The 18,645-nt window shown below is 40.9% G+C and overlaps 1 long non-coding RNA gene across 2 annotated transcripts in view; it reads right to left on the bottom strand.

Moving 5' to 3' along the window:
• The window catches only part of LOC138789746 (uncharacterized), a 77,882-nt gene extending 60,053 nt beyond the window's left edge, over positions 1-17,829 (bottom strand). For both annotated transcript variants that reach the window (XR_011362780.1, XR_011362781.1), the window contains exons 1-2: positions 17,775-17,829; positions 13,644-13,736 (exon numbers count right to left, since the gene is read on the bottom strand). This is a non-coding gene — a long non-coding RNA (uncharacterized lncRNA). The remainder of the gene's footprint in view (positions 1-13,643; positions 13,737-17,774) is intronic.
• Between the last annotated feature and the right edge of the window lie 816 nt (positions 17,830-18,645).

Genomic DNA, 18,645 nt, shown 5'->3' with positions numbered 1-18,645 from the left:
GGTCCATATGCTCACTGCACCCCCTGTTAGATTTCTTATGGGGTGTAGTTTTCAGAATGGTGTCACTTGTTGGGGGTTACTACTGTCCTGGCAGCACAGGAGCTTTGTAATTGCGACATGCCCTCCATCCTCCATTCCAGCCTCTAAATGGCGCTCTGTCCCTTTGGTGGCTTGCCCTGTGCCCATATGGCACATTATGCCCACATGTGGGGTATTTTCGTACTCAGGGGAAACTACCCTACACGTTTTGTGTTCATTTTCTTTTTTAACCCCTTGTGGAAATGGAAAAAATCATGGCTAGACCAACATTTAGTGTAATTTTTGTAAAATTTTTACTCTAAATCATTGATTGTCTTGATTTTTTCATTTTCACAAGGGGCTAAAAGATAAAAAAAAAAAACACTAAATGTGGAGCGCAATTTTCCCTGAGTATGGAAATACCCCACATGTGGACATAAAGTGCCATGCGGGTGCAGGGTAAGCCTCCGAAGGGAAGGAGCGCCATTTGGTTTTTGAAGGCTGGATTTGGATGGAATGGATTTCGAGGGGCCATGTTGCATTCAAAAGGCCCCTGTGTTGCCAAGACAGTTGAAACCCCCCACAAGTGACCCCATTATGGAAACTACACCCCTCAAGGAATGTAACAAGGGGTGTAGTGAGCATATAGACCCCACTGGTGACGGGCACAAATGTGGAACAATGTGGCATGAAAATGAAATATTAAATTTTTTACACTATAATGCTGGTTTAGCCTTGAATTTATCATTTTCACAAGGGGTTAAAAGAGGGAAAAAAAACAAAATGTGTAGAGCAATTTCCGTAAATACTCCACATGTGGACATAAAGCGCCATGTGGGCGCAGGGCAAGCCTCTGAAGGGGAGGAGCGCGATTTGGATTTTGGAGGTTGGATTTGGCTAGAATGGATGATGAACGCCATGTCGCATTTACAGAGCCCTCGTGCTGCCAAAACACTGGAAACCCCCCACAAGTGACCCCATTCTGGAAACTACACCCCTCAAGGAATCTAACAAGGGGTGCAGTGAGGATATTCACCCCTTGATGACGGGCACATTTGTGCCATAAAAGTGAAAAAATGAAAATATTCTCTTTCACGTCACATTGTTCCACATTTGTGCCCGTCACCAGTGGGGCCCATATGCTCATTGCACCCCTTGTTAGATTCCTTGAGGGGTGTAGTTTCCAGAATGGGGTCACTTGTGGGGGGTTTCCAGTGTCTTTGCAGCACGAGGGCTCTGTAAATGCGACATGGCCCTTGAAATCCTTTCCAGTGAAATTCAGCTTCCAAAAGCCAATTAGCGCTTCTTCCCTTTGGAGGCTCGTCCTACGCCCCCTTGGCGCTTTATCGCCACATGAGGGGTATTTCCGTACTCAGGAGAAACTGCGCTACACATTTTGTGTCTTTTTTTTCCTCTTATCCCTTTAAGAAAATGAAAAATTGAAGGCTAGAACAACGTTTTAGTGTAAAAAATAAATTTTTATTTTTTCACGCCATATTGTTCGGAAAATGTGTGAAGCACCTGTGGGGTCCAGATGCTCACCGCACCCCTTGTTACATTCCTTGAGGGGTGTAGTTTTCTAAATGGTGTCCCTTTAGGGGTGTTTTTCAGGTTTTGGCACCCCAGAGCCTCTGCCAACCTGAAGTGGTACGGTCAGAAATTACCAAATATAACGGAGCCATTGAAATTCACTAGGTGCTCCCTTATAACTGAGGCTTGTGCTTGTGTCAAATAGCGCAATAGGGCCACATATGGGGTATTTCTATAAACTGCAGAAATGGGGCAATAATTATTGAGGTGCATTTCTCTGGTAATAGGTTTATAATTATGAAAAATATTGGATTACAATAAAATCTCTGCACAGAAAATTAAAATTTTCAAATTTCTTACACACTTGGCTTTTATTTCTGTGGCTCCCCTAAAGGGTTAAAAAACTTTCTGGATGTGCTTTTGCAGAGTATGGGGGGTGCAGTTTCTGAAATGGGGTGCTTTGTGGGGCTTTCTAACATACAGGCCCCTCAAATACACTTTAACTGGGTTCACACTATGTATATTTGAGGCTGTATTTGTGAGGCTGTATAGCAACCAAAACCAGGAGTGGATTGAAAACACAGAAAGGCTATGTTCACATAATGTTGTAATTGAGTGGATGGCCGTCATTTAATGGCAAATTTTTGCTGTTATTTTAAAACAACGGCTGTTATATTGAAATAATGGCAGTTATTTACCGTTATATGATGGCCATCCACTCAATTTCAACATTGTGTGAACAGAGCCTTTCTGTGTTTTCAATCCACTCCTGGTTTTGGTTGCTATGAGGACCTGACTTGAGGACCAAATACTGCCTGAAGTATACAGTGTGTGAACCCAGCTTATAAACCTGAACAGGTCCCTAAAAATATCTGATTTTGAAATTTTACTGAAAATTAGGAAATTTGCTGCTAATGTTTTAAGCTTCCTATTGTCTAAAAAAAAATGAAAGATCGTTTAATAAATGCCGCCAATATAAAGTAGGCATGTTGCTAATGCTATTTAATATATAATTTATGTGGTATAACCACTTTCTGTATAAGCAAAAAAGTTTCAAAGTTGGAAAAATGCATTTTTTCACGTTATTTGGGTTTTTTTCATAAAGATTCGTTATGAGTATTTACTCCAATTTACCAGAAATGTAAAGTACAATATGTCACGAGAAAACAATCTCAGAATCAGCCGGATAGGTAAAAGCATCCTGAAGTTATTAATGAATAAAGTGACACTGGTCATATTCATAAAATTTGTCTCTGTCATTAAGGCCATTTCAGGCTCTGTCCTTAAGGGGTTAAAGGGGTATTTGTGTTTTTGCATCTATTTCGCTGTATCCGTTTTAAGTATGTTTAATTTTAACGTAGAGAAAAATGTTGTCAAGTACAACTTTGTATATGTTAAAAAAAAAAGAAAGAAAGTAAACTGATCTGTTTTTTTTTTTTTTTTTTTTTACTAATGTAAGTCAAATGAAAATGGATTCTGCAGTATGGCATAAAACAACATCCAGTTTTACCATCTGATTTAGCATCAGTTTTTTTCCTTTAAATGTATACAGTATATTAAAAGGACAGCAAAATCAAGTGTGAACCTAGCCTATCCTGTTAAATAGAAAAAAAACCTACTTTTTTTTAATTTGTGGCCCCCTGCCACTGCCATTGTCATGGAGCTCCGGGCCTGTTACACATGGCTTCCAGAGTCAGCAGAAGGCTGAGCCCATTAGGACACTGATGCAGCCACTGATTTGTTGAGCAGGTAATTCCATGTGCTGACCCCAACCCCAGAAATCTGGACAGTGAGAACCATGAGAATCATAATAACAAGGGATATAGGATTTTTTTGTATATAACATGACCTTGAGCACATTTATAAATTCCAGAGCTTGCGGCATTTGATTCCAACTTATCCAGCCACCAGTAATCAAATGCGGCAAGCCTGGGTTCCAAAGAACCCGAGCATGTTCATGGTTTGCTCAAATCTACTTCCGGGTTAAAGGTCATTTATGAAAATCATTACATCTTTTGCCATATTGATTCACTCCCCCTATGTGTGTAAGAGGAAGCACTTGTCATTGCGAAGTAATCCCCAATGTGATTCCTTCACCCTATGGTGACTTTATGCAGAAATGCAGTGACTAACAGCCATAAGAAAATATATTCTATTTCTTTCTTTACATCACCTGCTTGGCATCAGCATGCATCTCATACAATAGAGATAAGAGCAGTGATTACTCTATGCATCACAGCACGCAAACTCTTTTGATGATAGTAAAAGAAAAGGTTTATGGGTAGAAAGGATTCATGTGGCTAGGGTGGTGGGATGAGTTGGAGACAGTTCCAGAAAAGAAAAAAAAAACATTATGGAATAGACAGGGACTATACTGTCATGCTAGACCACAACATAGAAAAAAGGAGATAAAAAATGTAATTGGAAACTAACTGCTATATCTGGACAATCATCATTCCATATTGTCACACAGTAAGGGTTCTATTAGACAAAGTGATTTTTAACAATTAATGATAAATTAGATTGTTTATCGTTAACCTGAAATCATATTACACAGAACAATAGTTGTTAGTTACGATTGTTACTACAATCATTCATTTCACCTGACCCCAGCTAAAGAATGAACAATATGCAATTACACTGAACGATTAGTGAACAAATGCAGAACTCCAGCGAACAAATGTGGAATTATAGCGAACTACTAGCGAACGATTACCAATGATTTAAGGGTCAGATCTAATTTAATGATCAGCGACACATGAACGATTTCTCGATCGTTGCCTGCAATTACACAGGACAATTTTTGTTTAAATTCAAATGATATAACGACTTTTCGCATGATAATCGTCCTGTGTAATAGGGCCCTAAGTGTTACAATTTATGTGACATTATATACAATATGCATAGGACTACATTAGTCGCTGGGGAGTTAAGGCCAATTTTTCCTTATTTGTTCCAAAATTGTCAAATACTAACTCCACACAAGATGTATGTGTGTGTTGTTGTTGTTGGTGGTGGTAGGGGGGAGGGTATTCATCATCAGAGTACTTTTCTGTATAGTCTGTTGCTGCAGTGTGAATAGTAGATTAGTGTATTGAAAGTGCAATATTTATTAATTGGTGAACAGCTAGTCTATTTTTGGAGCCTGCTTCGTGCAACTTTTTCAGAAAGATTAGCAAAATATTGTGCAACATACCCAAAATTAGCATGCATATATCTAAATTTGGGATCAGTGGACCCTGGTTTCCATCCACTCCTAATTTTAGCTGTATTATTCTATGCATGTGTGATGTTATTTGGATTGTTCTATATATGTGTGATGTGTAATGTATGTGTGATGTGTAATGTATGTGTGGTGCAATCTATCTGTATTGTTCTATGTATGTGTGATGTGTAATGTATGTGTGATGTTATTTGTATTGTTCTATGTATGTGTGATGTGTAATGTATGTGTGATGTTATCTGTATTGTTCTATGTATGTGTGATGTGTAATGTATGTGTGGTGTTATCTATCTGTATTGTTCTATGTATGTGTGATGTGTAATGTATGTTTTACTGTTTTTATATATATATGTAAGAGCATATCTGTCTATCTGACTGACAATTTATCTCTCTCTTTCTCTCTATGATTATAATCTATTTATCTATATTGCAAATACTCCTTAGCATTCCAAATTCAGTGAAGTTAAAGCGTGAATTTTTTCCATCGAAATGTTGTGTTGTATGCCGCACCTAACCATTGTTTGTTGTTTGCAAGTTCAATTAAATAAATTTACACTTTTACTTCATTGAATTTGGAATGCTGCGGACTATTTGCAATATAGATATCCCGAACCCGTGGGTGATCTGCTGGCACCAGCCCACAAACTGGGAGTCATGCTACTTTACTATCTATTGTATTTATATATCTGGCTATTTATCCATATATACAGTACATGGTGGGGGTGGGTTTATCCATATATACAGTACATGGTAGGGGTGGGTTTATCCATATATACAGTACATGGTGGGAGTGGGTTTATCCATATATACAGTACATGGTGGGAGTGGGTTTATCCATATATACAGTACATGGTGGGGGTGGGTTTATCCATATATACAGTACATGGTGGGGGTGGGTTTATCCATATATACAGTACATGGTGGGGGTGGGTTTATCCATATATACAGTACATGGTGGGGGTGGGTTTATCCATATATACAGTACATGGTGGGGTGTGTTTATCCATTATATACAGTACATGGTGGAGTGGGCTTATCCATATATACAGTATATGGTGGGGGTGGGTTTATCCATATATACAGTACATGGTAGGGGTGGGTTTATCCATTATATACATTACATGGTGGGGTGGGCTTATTCATATATGCAGTACATGGTGGGGATAGGTTTATCCATATATACAGTACATGGTGGGGGTGGGTTATCCATATATAAAGTACATGGTGGGGTGGGTTTATCCATATATACAGTACATGGTGGGTTGGGTTTATCCATTATATACAGTACATGGTGGAGTGGGCTTATCCATATATACAGTACATGGTGGGGGTGGGTTTATCCATATATGCAGTCCATGGTGGGGGTGGGTTTATCCATATATACAGTACATGGTAGGGGTGAGTTTATCCATTATATACATTACATGGTGGGGTGGGCTTATTCATATATGCAGTACATGGTGGGGATGGGTTTATCCATATATGCAGTACATGTTGAGGTGGGCTTATCCATATATGCAGTCCATGGTGGGGGTGAGTTTATCCATATATACAATACATGGTGGGGGTGGGTTTATCCATATATACAGTACATGGTGGGGGTGGGTTTATCCATATACATAGTACATGGTGGGGGTGGGTTTATCCATATATACAGTACATTGTGGGGGTGGGTTTATCCATATATGCAGTACATGGTGGGGGTGGGTTTATCCATATACATAGTACATGGTGGGGGTGGGTTTATCCATATATGCAGTACATGGTAGGGGTGGGTTTATCCATATATGCAGTACATGGTGGGGGTGGGTTTATCCATATATGCAGTACATGGTGGGGGTGGGTTTATCCATATATACAGTACATGGTGAAGGTGGGTTTATCCATATATACAGTACATGGTGGTGTGGGTTTATCCATATATACATTACATGGTAGGGGTGGGTTTAGTTATGGGTTATTGTGTTAGGAGGTTGGGTGCATACAATCACTAAACTGGCTGACCCGCATCTAAGGAGGCTGTGAGTTGGATTCTTTAATGCATCCCTATGAGAGGGCTCTTATAGTGAGGCATTGGAAACACTGATTTATTGCATAGGACAGTGTTCAAAAGCCCTGGACAACGAATGGGAGTCAGAAGAAATGTGACGTAGGTGCCAGCTGGACATTTTTTATAGCCCCCTGGGGACATTTGTACATTTCATTATATACACTGATCATTGCTATGCCATAGCAAAGCATTGAACAGTGTAATCTGCGATCATTGCATAGATCCTGCCTGTGGCCATAGCATAGCATTCATCAGTGTAATCTGCAATCATTGCATAGAGGCTGCCTGTGGCAGATTCTATACAATGATCCCCGATCTGACTGCCGGGAGGAAGGTAAGGGACCTCTAGCAGTCAGATAAAACTATCGGAACCCCCAGGGTGTCCCGATCAGACAGTGACAGGAGCGCAGCTGCAGCGGTTACTGGCGGGTCACCGCGTGATCACATATAGCAGCCAGTCCCTACGTGATATAAAGTGAGCTCTGCTTCTGAGCTCATTTCATAGTGCCACTGGACCCACTGGCGAACAGGTACGTCATGGGTCCTTAAAGGTTTAAATCACTACATAAAGATAATATTTTGTTGTCGGATGGTATAGCATATTGTTTACATACAGTACATATACATTATGGGAGCCCCACTTTAGTTTTGCCCAGGGCCACAGTTTGTCTAAAACCGGCCCTGCCTACATTCAATGTCAACATTTTATGCTAACATTCTATGCATACATTCTATTCCAGCATTCTAAGCTCACATTCTATGCTAACATTTTGTCAACATTCTACGCCCACATTCTATGTATACATGTATGCAAACATCACATGTCAACATTCTAAACTTTAATTATATGGCAACTTTGTAAGTCAACACTCTACGTCCATATTCTATTCCAACATTATATGCTGACATTCTCTGCTAACATTCTAGGTATACATTGTATTCCAACATTCTAAACCTTCAATATGCCAACATTCTGTCAACATTCTGTGCCAACATATTATGTCACTATCCTTTACCACAATTCTATGCCAAAATTACAACATTCTATGCATGGCCCAGTTTAATTAAACTATATGAAATATAATCTGGTATGAACTGCCCACAGTAACCAATTATAGCTCAGATCTCTACTCTGGTAATATAAAACTTGAGCTGTGATTGATTGCTATGGGCAGTTTAAACCAGGTTAGATTTTACAGAGTTTTATAAATCTGGGCCTAAATGCCAAAATTCTATGTTAACATTCTATTGCAACACTGTATGCAAACATTCTAAACCATCATTATATGCCAACAATCTTTGCCAAAATTGTATGACAACATTGTATGCCATCATTTTACGTAATTCTAAGCCTAAATATCAATATTCTAGGTCAACATTTTTGCCAACAATATATGCCGATGTTCTATGCTATCATTCTTTGCCAACATTCTCTGCTAACTTTCTATGTAAAAATTCTAATCCTACATTTTATGTCAATATTCTGGGAGACACTTATTGTTGTGCCCAGTGGTTTGCACCATAGAGAAGGAGCAGATTCTTACCTTCTCTTTGGTGTATGCCATCTGCAACCAAAACACAGTCTCTCAGCAGCACAGTAGAACAGTATACAGTGTGGGTGCAAGTCTCACCAAACCGGACCAGGCTGGCATCAAAGTATCCAAAAAGCGCAATAGCCATCTGCAACCTCTGCTTGCTTGATGGATGGGCAGGGGGATGTAACAAGGCGGGAAGAAGGTGTTGCATCCTTCAGTGTTTGATCTACTATCATTTACACTTGCTAGCAGGTGTAAATCGTGGCAGAAATTTACACCTTCTCCGGAGCACGTGTGGATTTCTGGGCCAGATTTCTGTGAGAGGCGTGCACCTCTTAGTAAATCCAGCAGGGAGAATGGGGACAGGGACTAATTTAAGACCAGTGTATGAGTACGCCGATCTTAATAAATGTCCCTCATTATGCATATATTTATCCTACATCACATGTCAACATTCTAAGCCTGTACTATAAGCCAATATTCTGTGTGACCATTCTTTGTCACAATTCTACGCCAATATTCTTTGTCAACAATGTTAATTAATCGAATTAATTTGATTAATTTGCCCAGAATTTAAAAACCCTTTTATTTATTTATTTATTTATTTATTTTTTTTTTTTGGGGGGGGGGGGGGGGGGGTGTTGAAATTGTAAATTTCGTTGTAAAATCATTGTATAGTCTGCCCTGCCAGGAATAACTTGCGATCCAGTGGGAGAGTCCGTGTTGCAGCACGACCTCCCCCAGAATATGGCCACAAGCCTCAGCTTGGCCAGGGAGGGGCAGGCAGTTGAGAAGAATGTTCATGAGGTGCAGGGCCACAGTAATCCCCAATGCAGGCAGGTGGGAGGCACAGCTAGTGGTGACCTCCAGCTGCCAGAGCTGAAGCTAGCAGAGCCTGGGGAGGGAGAGTGTCCCCTTCTGGATCCAGCACTGTCCTCTTTCCCTGCCACTAGTACACAGCAGTGGAGATCTTCAGCAGCAACCAGGCCCTAAAGAGCCCCCCAGTACAATCACCAGAACTAGATCGGGGGAGGGAGCAGGAGAGCGACGCAGTCTCAGAGGATATCAACGGAGAGCAGGGGGAGGAACCAGCACCACGCCCACATCAGCTACTATACTTTTACTACTACACCCCTTATCTGTACCTGTGCTGCCCCTACTACTACAACACTGATCTATATCTGCAGTACTACACCGCTCATCTGTATAAGTAGTACTACTGCCGCAACATTCATCTATACCTGTACTACTACTACTACAACACCCATCTATACCTGTACTACTATATCCCTCATCTATACCTGTACTACTACCACAACCCTCACCTGTACCGCTACTACTACAACACTTATCTATACCTGTACTATAACACCCCTCATGTAAACCTGTAGTACTACACCCCTTATCCTTTTTCCTCCACTGCTACACCCCTTATCCTCTATATCTCCACTACTACACCCTTTGTCCACTATACCTCTACTACTACACTCTACCTAGATGGAGGCACAAAGAAGATCTCCTATACTATATGGGGGCACAGACTGGCACATATTTGGAAAAACTACTTATATGGCGCACAGAGGGGGCTTGTCTACTACATGGGGACACAGTGGGGACACTGTTACAATGGGAAGTAATACAGTTGCTGTCTCAAACGCCATTTAAATAGTATCTGAGCATTCTGCTCTCTGGCTCCTCCGTCCAGCTGCTGTCTTTAGACCATTCCAGAATGAGTAACAAGCAGGGCCTGAAGACACAGCGGCTGGAGAGCAGGAGAATAGGATGCCAGATAACAGCAGCCCTCTAGGTAAATACATACGGCTGTGTAATCTGGAAACTAAAAGCACATATACACTCACCGGCCACTTTATTAGGTACACCTGTCCAACTGCACGTTACTACTTAATTTCTAATCAGCCAATCACATGGCGGCAACTCAGTGCATTTAGGCATGTAGACATGGTCAAGACAATCTCCTGCAGTTCAAACCGAGCATCAGTATGGGGAAGAAAGGTGATTTGAGTGCCTTTGAACGTGGCATGGTTGTTGGTTCCAGAAGGGCTGGTCTGAGTATTTCAGAAACTGCTGATCTACTGGGATTTTCACGCACAACCATCTCTAGGGTTTACAGAGAATGGTCCGAAAAAAAAAAAAACATCCAGTGAGCGGCAGTTCTGTGGGCGGAAATGCCTTGTTGATGCCAGAGGTCAGAGGAGAATGGGCAGACTGGTTCGAGCTGATAGAAAGGCAACAGTGACTCAAATAGCCAACCGTTACAACCAAGGTAGGCGGAAGACCATCTCTGAACGCACAGTACGTCGAACTTTGAGGCAGATGGGCTACAGCAGCAGAAGACCACACCGGGTGCCACTCCTTTCAGCTAAGAACAGGAAACTGAGGCTACATCTTGCACAAGCTCATCGAAATTGGACAGTAGAAGATTGGAAAAATGTTGCCTGGTCTGATGAGTCTCGATTTCTGCTTGAACATGACAATGAGTTCACTGTACTCAAATGGCCTCCACAGTCACCAGATCTCAATCCAATAGAGCATCTTTGGGATGTGGTGGAACGGGAGATTCGCATCATGGATGTGCAGCCGACAAATCTGCGGCAACTGTGTGATGCCATCATGTCAATATGGACCAAAATCTCTGAGGAATGCTTCCAGCACCTTGTTGAATCTATGCCACGAAGAATTGAGGCAGTTCTGAAGGCAAAAGGGGGTCCAACCCGTTACTAGCCTGGTGTACCTAATAAAGTGGCCGGTGAGTGTATATGTATATCCATGTTGTCAGTTTCCATGGCTGCATAAATGATACAAGAATCATTTGTGCAGCCCAGCCACTCAATGTCTCGTGCAGTGTAAAGGCAGAGAAATCTATCAGTGTAAAAGGACCCTAAGGCCAGGAGGATATTGTCATGCAATAAAACAGCAATATAGACATGCGGGGCAGGGAAATATTATTGCTTTAAAAAGCTTTTTGTGTGCCTGAATATGGAGTATACTGGTCACTTTTGGGCACTGGCTTGAGCATCTTAGTTATTAGAAAAGATTAAAAGAATTAAACTTGCTAGTCTTGAGAAAAGACCTTTGAAGAGACATATGATTAACTTATTTAAGTATATAAATGTCCCATAGAAAATATAGTGTAAAAAATTTCCAGGTAAAATCCCTTCAAAAGACAGGGGGTACTCCCTTCACCTAGATAAAAACCATTAAGCTCTGTGCAATAATACATTTTCTAATCAAGTATACAGCATTTAGGCTTTAACAAATTTTGGCTGCCCCTTTCTGTCTTCAATTTGTTCAGCATCAAGCATGATATTGTCATACAGATAATGGTATTAAGATTTATTATAACACCTAGCTTTAAAAAACAAAAAAAAAAACTGCATTATTATAAGAAATTTCATACATAAGTGATATTGTGCCTCCTCCCTCCACATTTTGCACCATTGGGTTAAAAAGAACATTCAGTGAGGGTAGAAAGTAGCTGCAAGGTAATGCAATCCATTTTTCTTCTTATTATTTCATTAAGCTGTATCTCACTAAACTTCTTCCTAGATCTCTCGGCCGAACCACATTTGTCTCTCCCTGTGTAAATCATAAATCACTGGCCTAAATTACAATGTAATTATAAATGCCTTTCCTTCTAATGCTGCATGGGACCTTTTACCCTCCTACATAATTCTAAAAAATTGCCCGTCATAATTTTGTTCCTTAGGATAAATAAGGAGAAATATCATTCTGAATACCACTTTTATACAGGAGCCAATTAGTATTCACAATACAACCATGACAATGGTTCAGGGACCTTAAATATAAATATATATGTAAAAGGAGCACAAAAGAATACATTTGGAGATTTTAGAGACCATTAGAGACAAAGGTTTTATATTTTCATATGTAGGTGAATATTATGTTTCTTTCCCATTCTACATTATAGTATTCAACAATTTCATTAAAAATGCCACATCTCTCCTGCTCTGGTTTTGTAGCTCACTATCATTGATGTAAATGGAGCTAAAATGTAATACCACACAACCTGGAGACAGGTGTAGTGCTGTTTCTATTTTTTTTTTTTTTTTTTTTAAGTAAATGTGTTTTATCTAATCCTAGACACCCATGTAATAAATACATATATAAATAGGAGATTGTTATACAGTTAAATAGATAGAAAGATAGAAAGCATGATACAGTCAGAATTTGGACCATGTGCACTTGCAATTGATTGTAACTTTACAGTCTACCGTCAGCTCTAGAGGTCCACTTGGCCTGGCTGGAGGGGAGAAAATCAGAACAATATGGCTAACTGTTGTTCCTGTTTTGAGGCCAATCTTTATTTTTGGTGGGCCAATAAATTTTTTGTCCTTCAGGTCTACAGTGGCATGAATAAATAGAACTGAAGCCTAGATAGCTAGGCCTGGGTTGCAGTGCCAGTTAGGAAAACTGAGTCTATAGGAAAACCAATCCCATCGCTAAGAAATCTTGTGGCAAACCTTATTGTGGCCTTAGGGTATATTCACACGGGCGGGCTCGCAGCGAGATTCTCGCTGCGAGCCCGGCAGGTCCTGGCAGTTCCCACACACTACATACTTGCTGCGGTCTAAACGACCGCAGCGAGTATGTAATTATACCGCGCTTAACCCCTTCTACTCCCGCCGGCTCCCCCGCTGTAAGCAGCATACATTACCTGTCCTTGCTGCACGGGTCCGGCATCCTGCTCTCCCGCCCGGCCAATCAGTGGCTGCGGCTGGGCAACACACTAATTGGCCGGACGGGAGAGCAGGACGCCGGACCCGTGCAGCAAGGACAGGTAATGTATGCTGCTTACAGCGGGGGAGCCGGCGGGAGCAGAAGGGGTTAAGGGCGGTATAATTACATACTCGCTGCGGTCGTTTAGACCGCAGCAAGTATGTAGTTTATGGGAACTGCCAGGACCTGCCGGGCTCGCAGCGAGAATCTCGCTGCGAGCCCGCCCGTGTGAATATACCCTTAAAGATAGTCTACATGGAAAACATGGGAAAGCCAAGTGGAGTTCCCCAGCATAGCAAAAGCCCATGCAAATGTAGCCCATGTCCTCTTTATCTGGTAGTCAAATTGGGAAGGCAGATGCGAGTGTGTACAGAGGTGGTGAACAAGAGCAGATGGGCTGGGCTTATATGGGCTCTTGTCATGCTGGGGAACACCTCACAGGCTTTTGAGACTCATTTACATATTTACAAAAAGTTTGTATCTCTGTGTTGTAAAGAACTATGGAGATAAAATAAGAAAAAAGGTGTACCTGGAACCATGATAGCTTCCCTATATAGTCGGCTTGTTGTATTTTCTCTTTTCTAGCCATTTTCCTTCAATCTTCGTAGTGTCCCCCATCCTCCTATTAAATACAAGCAGTTAATTTACTAAGGGTTTGACTTGCAGTAGGGTATTGTCAGGTAGGGAATCTGGGAAAACAAGACGAGTGCAGCCCTAGAACTGAGACCCGCCCCAGCTGGCCTTACCTACTCGCCACAACAGCCCTAAGTGGCTGCAGACAACTGGGCGGCGTTCCCTTACCTGGCAAAAATGAATACACGAAAAAAAGCCAACAATGAAGCTAAATAAAATCAGAATTTAACCCTTTAAGGACATGGCCCATTTTCGTTTTTACGTTTTCGGTTTTTCCTCCTTGTGTTTAAAAGGTCATAGCACTTGCATTTTTCCACCTAGAAACCCACATGACCCCTTATTTTTTGCGTCACTAATTGTACTTTGCAATTACAGGCTGAATTTTTGCATAAAGTACACTGCGAAACCAGAAAAAAATTCGAAGTGTGGTGAAATTGAAAAAAAAAAATGCATTTCTTTTATTTGGGGGAAATGTGTTTTTACGCCATTCACCCTGGGGTAAAACTGACTTGTTATGCATGTTCCTCAAGTCGTTACGATTAAAACGATATATAACATGTATAACTTATATTGTATCTGATGGCCTGTAAAAAATTCAAACCGTTGTTAACCAATATACGTTCCTTAAAATCGCTCCATTCCCAGGGTTATAGCACTTTTATCCTTTGGTCTATGGGGCTGTGTAAGGTGTCATTTTTTGCGCCATGATGTGATCTTTCTATCGGTACCTTGATTGCCCATATACGTCTTTTTGATCGCTTTTTATTACATTTTTTCTGGATTTGATGCGACCAAAAATGCGCAATTTTGCACTTTGGGATTTTTTTGCGCTGACGCCGTTTACCGTACGAGATCAGGAATGTGATTAATTAATAGTTCGGGCGATTACGCATGCGGCGATAGCAAACATGTTTATTTATTTATTTATTTGTTTACTTTTATTTAAAACCTGGGAAAAGGGGGGTGATTCAGACTTTTATTAGGGGAGGGGGCTTTTTACTATTAACAACACTTTTTTTTTTTTTTTTTACACATATACTAGAAGCCCCCCTGGGGGACTTCTAGTATATACACTTGGATCTCTCATTGAGATCTCTGCAGCATAGATATGCTGCAGAGATCCATGAGATCGGCACTCGTTTGCTTTCGGCTGCTGCAGCCGAATACAAACGAGTGCCGAGCCGAGGACGGCGCCATCTTGGACGCGTCCCCGGCCGGCATCAGTAACGGAGATCGCTCCTCCGGGACAAGGTCCCGGAGGAGCGATCTCCCCCACTAGACACCAGGGAAACGTTGCCTCCGGTAATCGGAGGCAGCTGTCAACTTTGACAGCTGCCTCCGATTAGCTAATTAGCGGGCACGGCGATCAGACCGTGCCCGCTAATAGCGGCGGTCCCGGGCTACACGCGGCACCCGGGATCGCGGCACTTCAAAGCGGGGCCGCCGCGCGGCCCCGCTTTGAAGTGCAAGTGAGGACATAGGACGTACCGGTACGTCCTATGTCCTTAAGAGGTTAAAGAGGATCCGGTATAGCCTCTTTAATATGACCCACAGATAGAACGGCGCCACCACGGGGAAGCCAGTGCTGCGGTCCGTTTTTTGAACTGCGGCCCGGTTCCCGTGTACGGCGCTGTTCTATCCACAGGTACTGGGCTGGGGCTGAAGCACTGGAGGCGGGCCAGCAGTGGGAGGGAATTCCCTCCCCTCTGACACGGCTCCTTTAGAATCAATGGAGCCACGTCATAGAGGCGCGGGGGTTTACTCCCACTGGGGGCGGGCCAGCCCGCCTCCAGTGCTTCAGCCCCAGCCCAGTATCTGTGGATAGAACAGCGCAGTTCAAAAAAATGGACCAGCTTCCCCGTGACGGCGCCATTCTATCCAAGGGTCATATTAAAGAGGATGTACCTGATGGTACATCCTCTTTAACCCCTAGGCAACCAAGAATGTACCGGTACGCCATGGGTGCCTGTCCCCAGATGACCCCGAGTCTAGCGGTACTGATGGGAGATCAGTGCTGTGTATATTTAAGCCCCCCAGGGGGCTTCATTACTGTATGTGAAAACAAAATAAAGTGTTTTTATTAATAAAAAAATCCCCTCCCCATTCCAAATCACCCCTCTTTTCCCATTTTAAAAATAAAAATAAATAAACAAACAAACATGTTTGGTATCGCTGCGTGCATAATCGCCCGAAATATTATTTAATTTAATTCATGACCCCTCACGTTAAACGGCGTAAGCGCAAAAGATTACAAAGTGCTAAATTGCGCATTTTTGGTCGCATCAAATCCAGAAAAATTGTGATAAAAAGCGATCAAAAAGTCGCATATTCACAGTCAAGGTACCGATAGAAAGAACAGACCATGGCGCAAAAAATAACACAACTTACAGCCCCATAGATGAAAGGATAAAAGCGCTATAAGCATGGGAATAGAGCGATTTTAAGGAACCTTTATTTTCTGTAAAAGGTTTTAATTTTTTACGAGCCATCAATTATTATAAAAGTTATAAAAGTTGCATATCGCTTTAATTGTACCGACTTGAGGAACATACTGTATATAACATGACAGTTTTTCCATAGGACACACGGCGTAAAAACAAAGCCCTCCCAAAGAAAAAGAATTGCGTGTTTTGTTTTTTTTCAATTTCACCGCGCATATAATTTTTTCCTGGTTTCGCAGCATATTTTATGCAAAAATTCAGCCTGTTATTGCAAAGTACAATTAGTGACGCAAAAAATAAGGGCTTATGTGGTTCGGTACGTGTAAAAATGCAACTGCTATGGCCTTATATACACAAGGAGCAAAAAACGAAAACGCAAAAATGAAAATTAGCCTGGTCCTTAAGGGGTTAACATAAATTAGAGCAGTAAAACAATGATTAAAAAAGTACCTTTAATCCCTTAAATTCAAGACAAATGAAATCACTATGCTCACCTTCTAGTCATAATAAAAATATTTATATATTGATAAAAACTGAGAACACCCACACTAAAAGAAATCTAAGAAGAGACAAAGGCTAAGAGGAATACAACCACCACTTGTAGATTTATTCACTAATGTACAAAAGGATATTCTTCTGGATATTATTATGCACCCCCCCAAAAAAAAACATGACAGACACTGTAGGCTAAATGAACATTAAACATAGTAAAACATAACTTTTTAATATTTAGATGAAAAAATATGAAACATTATTACATTAGTCAGAGGACTACGTACACGTTGAAGGTACCATATATACAACATTGCCCTATCAAAATTTGATTGATGCTAATGGTGCTTTATATGACATCCCATGAAGAATTTTTTTGTATACAAACATTGTTTCATATATAAATATCAAAGGTTATGTTTTAATACTCAATCTGTGAAATTATATATATTCAGTGAGAGTATTATACTGTCATTGGCATACTTTTCAATGAAGGACAAAAGTCTCAATGGTTCAGTTAAAGGTTTACCAGACTGAGTACAGCAGGTTGGCTGATAGAGGATACAGCAGATTTGCATTTGCGCATTGTGTTAGTATGCCACCTTCAGTCTCCTACCATAGACTCCATTCATGCATGTTGGCACAAGTTCAGGTTAAATAGACAGCTGATGTGTTCTTTGTTGTGACAAAGTGAAATGTCTGCTAAAATCAATTTAGGCCTCGTTAATTTCATTGAAATCGCAGCTAACTACGGTAATTAATCCTGAGTAATTGATCCCAGTTAAAGATCTGTGATGTTTGGTTAATGGGTCTTATCCTTACCGAAAGCAGATGAGAGAAAAGGGTTTCTCTCCAAATGTCAGACAAACTCTCTTGGGTATATGAGACATATTTATGCCAAGAAACATGCAGCCATTGAATTTGGGGAAAGAACAATATATGTGCCATATACGATGTAAACAGAGCAGGAAAAGTACATTTGGACTATATATTTATAGGATGAATTAGGATATGATATCTATATTTCAAAATATATGTTTTTTGTTGTTATTATTATGGTCACACATTTGTACATGTGTTGGTTTGGATTATACCTTTTTGGGGAGGTTTATCAAACATGGTGTAAAGTAAAACTGGCTCAGTTGCCCCCGGCAACCAATCAGATTCCACCTCTCATTCCTCACAGACTTTTTGGAAAATGAAAGGAATCTGATTGGTTGCTAGGGGCCAGTTTCACTTTACACCATGTTTGATAAATCTCCCCTTTTATTTGTACACTTCAATATGCTACTTTTCTACACATACCAAAATGAGCACTAAAATGTTGATGCCTAGAAGTAAAACAACAGGGAACATAGAACTGAGCTAGAAGAAAACCTGAGAGTGTGTTCACACTGCAAGTTTGCAAGTTTCATAGTGAAACGCGCTGCAATAAATGGTTCTATTAAGTCTATGGCCCTGCATTCTTGCAGTAGATTTTCATTCCGCTGCAAGAGTGTAGTGCCTGCCTTGTTTAACGAATTAGTTAACTAATTAGTTAAACAAGACTCAAAATTCTCGCTGTAGATTCTTGCAGGGCCTTCGGTTATAAAAAGCAAGAGTATTGCAGCGGACTTTAATGGAAAACTTGCAGCGTGAAATCCACTGTAAGCTAGCTATGTGAAATTTGCTATGCGCTTGCTACGTATGAAGACAGCCTTAATGGTATGCATATTAAGATTTCATACAACTAACACCTGTTGAACCTATAGAAGGTTATGAGGCTCTACTATACCACTGTATGCCTCCTATATCATATAGATGTTCCGTCAGGAGAATGATGAAGGATCTGATTTACATAACTTCAAAGTTACAGTATGTAACAACAGTATGTATTTATGAGTGTCTAAGTGTATGTTAGTACTGTATTGTCAATGTATGTATCTATCTATCTATCTATCTGTGTGTGTGTTTGTCAGTGAGTAT

The sequence above is a fragment of the Dendropsophus ebraccatus genome, chromosome 4, assembly GCF_027789765.1.
Source record: "Dendropsophus ebraccatus isolate aDenEbr1 chromosome 4, aDenEbr1.pat, whole genome shotgun sequence".
NCBI lineage: Eukaryota > Metazoa > Chordata > Amphibia > Anura > Hylidae > Dendropsophus > Dendropsophus ebraccatus.
Note: the sequence above shows the minus strand (reverse complement) of the source record. Positions and strands in the feature narration are given on the sequence as shown.